This window comes from Triticum aestivum, chromosome 5A, assembly GCF_018294505.1.
Source record: "Triticum aestivum cultivar Chinese Spring chromosome 5A, IWGSC CS RefSeq v2.1, whole genome shotgun sequence".
Lineage (NCBI taxonomy): Eukaryota > Viridiplantae > Streptophyta > Magnoliopsida > Poales > Poaceae > Triticum > Triticum aestivum.
Window position 1 is genome coordinate 695,213,326 of NC_057806.1, and position 7,806 is coordinate 695,221,131.

Genomic DNA, 7,806 nt, shown 5'->3' on the forward strand with positions numbered 1-7,806 from the left:
GGATAATGCCATGAATCACAGGCGCCGCCGGGCCGTACTCCGCGACCCTGGTTTCTTCGAAGAGGCATTCGATGCCTTCAACTCAGGAGACGCGTACATCCGAGCTACTCAAAATGGTCTTGCCAGAGCCACAGACCAGTATGTAAAGGATATACGGGTAAGAAAATCTGATAATTATATATATCAGTAGCCCTTGAGACTTGAAACAGTTGACACAACTGATTTAAGGATCATTATTTGTGTAGGCTCTTACGGATAAGAATACCCAGTTGTCTCAAGAGCTGGAGGAGTGCAAGGCCCAGCTGCGGGCCGCAGTTGCCACAATGAAGGAGTCCGCGAAGGCCCCATCTGGTAACGCTTGTTTCTATCAAAAAGAAGGATATGTACCGGTTAGTATTCGGCATTTAACAACAGATTCTGCAGATGACCCCGGAGTCAATCCGGAGGTCGTGCGAGGGGATGAGCAACATGCTCAACGACAGCTAGAGCTGGCGAGCGCGTGCTTACGCGGGTTAGGCAGGAGAAAAATGATCTCCAAGATGCCAATACCCAGCTGGGCGTTGAACTAAAAGACATTCGGGCCCAGCTAGCTGACTCCGTAAAGGAGAATAAGAGGCTTCGACGTGGCATTTTTAGTAAGTGCTTGAATGAACTTTTTATAAAGTTCGGCGAAGAAATTGGCTAACAGAGTTATATCTGTAGGTATGCTGAGGGTCGTCCTGAAGAGGAGATGCCCAGATCTGCGGGCGATCTTCTACCAGAGCTCTCACAACTGCACGAACAAGTTCGGCAGGTGATGCAGGGCATTATCCAGGCCTTGTGGCCATCCGCCTCCCTTCCAGGAGGCATGGGGGAGCTCGTAGATATGCTCAAGGGAGCACGGCGGTGCTTCTGATTATGGAAGATATCTTCTTGCCGACAAGGTGCAAGGGAAGCCTGGGCCATGGTGAGGACGCGGTATACCAAGGCTGACCCGAACCACATGGCCGAGGTCGGACCTGTAGGGTCTAATGGGAAAGAGATCCCCGTTAGTCTGGTATATGACTAGGTAAAATTAGCCGCAAAGTATTCTCAACAGGATTGTAGGCTAGACAGCCTGTTGGATGGTATAGAAGAATAATTTAGTCAGTCTAAGTGACTGTGTACTTGAAGTGACATATTTTGTCGCTAGCCGGATTGTAAATCATTTGTCATGGCGGACCTTTTTGCTTCGACCTCCGGACCCGACAGTTCGGAGTGTATCCAAATACCCACTCAGTTATGTAAAAACCGGGGTATGCATGGAAACCAGGCGTACGGGTCATTAGTGCTTGAACAGACAAATACCCAACTAGCTATGTTATATTACATGGATAGTAAGAAACATCTTCCAGGGGGAATAGTTCCTTTAAGGGTTCCTTTCCCTGGGTACGCATGCATTAATGTGCATGTCCGAACTGCGAGAAGAGACGCAGGATATAAACATCTGGGGGCATGTATTGCAATAATTTAAAGTCATCTTTTGTTCACCGACTGAATATTCCTTTAAGAACGCTAGCTTTCGGCTTCACCCAGTCTAGGTACACATCCGGCTGACCCGGCAGTAACAATCGCAGAGGTGCTCCCCTTATGCCCTAGCCGAATTAATGAGAACGTAGGGCATAAACACAAGAGCCAGGCAACCCAGCTTGGCCAAAACTTAAGTCATATCGATGCATATAATGGTGAAGAAAAGGTACATGTGGGAAAGTAACACATGTGGAGGGGGCATAGAGCCCGGAACAAAATTATATTAAGCTTATGTATAAGAAGCCCCCAGGTATAATGAGCACGCCTAGCGCGTCAAGATTGTGTAGTCGAGACACATTTTAACCTTTTAAGGCCGTGAGAGAAAAAAAGGGAAAAAGGAAAGAAAGAAAAGACAGATAACGGATATATATATAAAATTGACGGAGGTAAGGAGACGAACACAGAGTCCGGCACTAGGCGTAGAATCTTTGGAGTCTGGCTGCATTCCATGGGTTTGGCTCGAGTCGATTGTCCGATGCATCCCAAAAACGGTACGCTCCACCGGTCAGAACTTTGTCAATAACGAAGGGACTTTCCAATTTGGGCTTGAGTTTGTTCTTTTTCTTCTCCGGTAGGCGTAGAACAAGTTTGCCAATGTTATAAGTTTTGACCCGTACTTCTCTGCTTTGATACCGTCGAGCCTGTTGCTGATAGAATGCGGAGCGGGCTTTTGCCATGTCACGCTCCTCCTCCAAGGCGTCCAAACTGTCATGCCGATCAAGCTCGTCTTCTTTCTCTTCGTACATGCGCACTCGAGGTGAGTCATGAATGATGTCACAGGGCAGTACCGCCTCTGTGCCGCACACCATAAAGAATGGTGTGTATCTGGTAGTGCGATTCGGCGTGGTCCGCAGCCCCCATAGTACGGAGTCGAGCTCCTCAACCCAGTGCATATCTGATTCCTTCAAGGATCACACTAGTCTGGGTTTAATGCCGCTCATGATAAGACCATTTGCTCGCTTGACTTGACCGTTAGTTTGTGGGTGACAGAAGCATAATCGATCTTAATGCCCATGTTGCTGCACCAAGTTTTTACCTCGTCAGCTGTAAAGTTCGAGCCGTTATCGGTGATGATGCTGTGGGGGACACCGTAACGGTGTGCAACCCTGGATATGAAGTATATCACTGGTCCGGACTCGGCCGTTTTAACTGGTTTGACTTCTATCCATTTGGTGAATTTATCCACCATGACCAATAGGTATTTTTTCTTATGGCTTCCCCCTTTAAGGGATCCTACCATATCAAGCCCCCAGACTGCAAAGGGCCAAGTAATGGGGATTGTTTGGAGAGCGGTAGGTGGCATATGGCTTTGGTTTGTAAAAAGCTGGCAACCGACGCATCGTTGAACGAGATCTTGTGCGTTTGCTCGGGCCGTCGGCCAGAAAAAACCTATACGAAAGGCCTTGCTTACAAGGGCCCGAGCTGCGGCGTGATGGCCGCCGAGTTCAGCATGAATTTCTCCCAAAAGTTGCCATCCTTCCTCTTTGGAGATGCACCTTTGAAGTACTCCGATAACGCTTTTCTTATAAAGCTCTCCTTCGTGGACCTTGTAGGATTTAGACCGCCGCATAATGCAACGTGCCTCGTTTGGGTCATCAGGGAGTTCTTGCCTAGTTAGGTAAGCGAAGAACGGTTCTGTCCACGGGGCGATGACAACCATAATCACGTGGGCCGAAGGCGTTATTTTGGTGGCAGAGCCTCCGATTACGTCAGAGTGTTCGGTATCTGGCGTTGTGGTCGGGTATGGACTGTTGTTGCCGGTCTCTCCTTCCCATACCATGGATGGCTTAAACAGCCTTTCCAAGAAGATGTTAGGTGGGACAGATTCGCGCTTAGCGCCGATGCAGGCGAGGATATCCGCCGCTTGATTGTTTTCCCGGACCACATGGTGGAATTCAAGCCCCTCGAACCGAGCTGACATTTTGAGGACGGCGTTGTGGTAAGCCACCATTTTTGGGTCCTTGGCGTCAAAGTCTCCATTTATTTGAGATATTGCGAGGTTCGAATCCCCACGCACCTCTAGGCGTTGAATGCCCATGGAGACTGCCATCCGGAAACCATGCAACAGGGCCTCATATTCTGCTGCATTGTTGGAGTCTGTGTATAATATTTGGAGTACGTATTGGACTGTATCTCCGGTGGGGATGTCAGGATGACGCCTGCCCCCAGACCAGCCAGCATCTTAGAGCCGTCAAAGTGCATGATCCAATTGGAGTATGCGCTGTACTCTTTAGGGAGTTCGGCTTCCGTCCATTCGGCGACGAAATCAGCCAGTACTTGCGACTTAATGGCTCGCCAAGGTTTGTATGTTATGTCAAACGGGAGGAGCTCAATAGCCCATTTAGCAATCCGGCCGTGGCATCGCAGTTATTTATTATGTCGTTGAGTGGTACTTCGGAGGCCACCGTAATTGAACACTCTTGAAAGTAGTGTCGTAGTTTCCGGGATGCCATGAAGACCGCGTATGCTATCTTTTGATAATGTGGGTACCGTGATTTGCATGGAGTGGGGACGGTGGATACACAGTATACCGGCTTTGGAAGCGGGAACTTATGTCCGTCCGTCTCTCGTTCGACGATGAGCACTGCGCTTACTACTTGGTGTGTTGCCGCTATATATAACAACATTGGTTCGCGGACATTTGGCGCGGCCAAGATTGCGTTGGTGGCCAATACGGCTTTTATTTCTTCTAATCCGGCCGTGGCCGCATCGGTCCACTCGAAGTGTTCGGTGCATCGAAGAAGGCGATAAAGAGGTAGTGCCTTTTCTCCTAATAGGGAGATAAAGCGGCTTAAGGCAGCCACGCATCCTGTTAATTTCTGGATTTGCTTGAGGTCTGTTAGGATAGCCAACTGTGACAAAGCTCGGATTTTAGCCGGATTTGCTTCAATTCCTCTATTGGAGACGATGAAGCCCAAGACTTTTCCGGCGAGCACGCCGAAAACGCATTTTTCCGGATTGAGTTTGATGTCATATGTTCGGAGATTGTCGAACGTGAGCCTCAAGTCATCAATTAAAGATTCGACGTGTCTAGTTTTAATGACCACGTCGTCTACGTATGCCTCCACTGTTTTGCCGATTTGTGTTTACAGGCATGTCTGAATCATGCGTTGATAGGTTGCACCGGCATTTTCGAGCCCGAAAGGCATGGTGTTACAACAGAAGGGGCCGTATGGAGTGATAAATGCTGTTGCGGCTTGATCGGACTCCGCCATCTTAATTTGATGGTATCCGGAGTATGCGTCGAGGAAACACAATGAGTCGTGTCCTACGGTAGCGTCAATAATTTGATCGATGCGGGGGAGGGGGAAGGGATCCTTGGGGCAAGCCTTGTTAAGGTCCTTGAAATCGACACATAGGCGCCAGGATTTGTCCTCCTTTGGTACCATCACCAGGTTTGCTAGCCAGTCCGAATGTTTCATTTCTCTAATGAATCCGGCCTCGAGTAACTTGGCTAGCTATTCTCCCATGGCTTGTCGCTTAGGCTCAGAGAAATGCCGAAAAGTCTGCTTGACCGGCTTGAACCCCTTTAGAATGTTAAGGCTATGCTCGGCCAGCCTGCGTGGGATTCCTGGCATGTCTGAAGGATGCCAGGCAAAGATGTCCCAATTCTCGCGCAAGAACTCCCGCAGTGCGGTGTCTGTTGTGGGGTTCGGCTGTGCCCCGATGGATGCTGTTTTTGTAGGGTCCGTTGGGTGGACCTGAAATTTGACTATTCCGTCCGCTGATTTAAAGGAGGTGGACTTGGGTCTTTTGTCGAGTATCACGTCGTCCCTGTCCACTGTGAAGCGTAGCGCAGTTAGTTCTTCGACCGCAAGGGCTTCGGAAAACGCCTTGAGGGCTAGTGCGGCGGTTTTACTTTCGGTGCGAAGTGCTATGTTCGGATTCACTAGCCAGAGTGATTACTCCATTTGGCCCGGGCTTTTTGAGCTTCATGTACCCGTAATGGGGTATAGCTTGGAAGATCGCGAATGCCTCCCGACCTAAAAGGGCATGGTATCCGCTACTGAATGGGGCCACTTGGAATGTGATTTCTTCGGACCTATAATTCTCTGGCGTGCCGAATACCACATCTTGTGTGATTTTTCTCGCACATCGTGCCTCCCGACTAGGGATGATTCCTCTGAAGGTTGTGCTGCTTTGCTCAATGCGGCTCTTGTCTATTTCCATCTTGCTAAGAGTTTCCTCGTAGATGAGGTTTAATCCGCTGACACCGTCCATGAGAACTTTAGTAAGCCGGAAGCCGTCCATAATTGGACTAAGGACCAAAGCGGCCGGTGCTCGGGCTGTTCGGAATTGAGGTTCGTCACTGGCATTGAAGGTTATGGCCGTGTCATTCCATGGATTCATTGCTGCAACGTGGCAGACTTCGGTAAGGCTGCGGAGTGTTCGCTTGCACCTATTATTTGAGGCGAAGGTCTCGAAGACTGTCAATACTCTATTGTTATTTTCAATAGGATGGTGCTCTGTTGTATTGTTGGTGAGGATATCCTCGCCGCTCTTGGCCACCTGCCGGAGTATCCAACATGCTATAAGGCTGTGTGTTGGCATGGCATCCGTTGTACTGTGAATTTTGCATGGCCCATTGAGCCATCCCTCCAATACAGTTCCACGCCCTGTAGTGGGCTTTGGTTTCTTTGTAATTGGATCGGGTGACTTACGAGAGTACCCCCTTTTAGTTCGGACGGGGGGTTTAGTGAGAGCCGGAGGGTCCCAGAATTTTGTTTGGGTGTTCCAGGCGATTTCCATCGCATAGTACTTCCGTACTATGACCGCCAAGTCAGCAAAGTGTGCTATGTCACGGCGACCTATGGCGTTGGGATTCCCTTGTCCGTGCAATTTTTGCAAAAGATTGAAATTGCGGCTTCCTCGTGATAGTCCTTGACCTTGCTCATTACAAGGAGGAATCTGGCCCAATAGTGATGTACTATCTCTTGGGGCTCTTGTCTAATGTGGGAAAGATCACTTGAGTCTTGGTGGGTGGGTAGATTTAGGTCCGAACCCTGACCCGATCTGAGGCCCAGGGGCGGGGGAGTTTCCGAGCTTAACAGTTCGGGCTCCGGGATGTTGCCCAATAGTCCTGGCCTGCAGTCTAATTCTAGGTTCGAAGCTTGGGCCATGTACTCCCGTGGACGGGTATCCGGCTCGGAGAGCTTGGAAATCCGGACATAGTTTGTCCTTAGAATAGATGAAGAATCGCTACATTGCTCCTCCACCACCTCTATCTGATGGGTGACCGGTGGAGAGTTAATCTACCTTTGGTTGGGTTTAAACCCGATTTGATCATAGTCCGTAGCAACTCCCAGGGCGGCGATGCGATACAAGAGCTCGTTCAAGGAAGAGAGCTCTATTGGATCCATCTGCTCAGCGAATACCGAGCCAACGTGGAGGCTGTTTTTGATGACCCGAGAAGTCATCGTCGGCGCGACGGCCGAACGGGCGGTCATGACGAAGCCGCCTAGTAGGAGGGTTTGGCCTACAGCCAGGGCTCCTGCCGAGGTGATGTTGTCCTTGACAACAATACAAGCCATCCAACCTTATCGTGACGGCACAGTGGAACTCTCAATGAAAGCACCAATGTCGGTGTCAAAACCAGCGGATCTCGGGTAGGGGGTCCCGAACTGTGCGTCTAAGGCGGATGGTAACAGGAGGCAGGAGACACAATGTTTACCCAGGTCCGGGCCCTCTCGATGGAGGTAATACCCTACTTCCTGCTTGATTGATCTTGATGGTATGAGTATTACAAGAGTTGATCTACCACGAGATCGTAGAGGCTAAACCCTAGAAGCTAGCCTATAATTATGATTGTTGTTGTCCTACGGACTAAACCCTCTGATTTATATAGACACCGGAGGGGGCTAGGGTTACACAGAGTCGGTTACAAGGGAGAAGATCTACATATCCGAATTGCCAAGCTTGCCTTCCACGCAAAGGAGAGTCCCACCCGGACACGGGACGAAGTCTTCAATCTTGTATCTTCATAATCCAACAGTCCGGCTGAAGGATATAGTCCGGCTGTCCGAGGACCCCCTAATCCAGGACTCCCTCAAGAAGGACTACGACGCAAAAGCACCGCCATCGCTCGATCCCAAAGAGATCTAGGGTTTCCCCCGAAGTTGCCCGCGCTGTCAAGGACCAAACAAGGATGGAATCCGCAGATCCGCCACCTGCCGACGTGCCGCACCTGCCATCGCGCCGACCACGACCCGAAGACCAAGCCCATGCCTGGGCCCTGATCCGGCCGCGCCGCCGCCAATC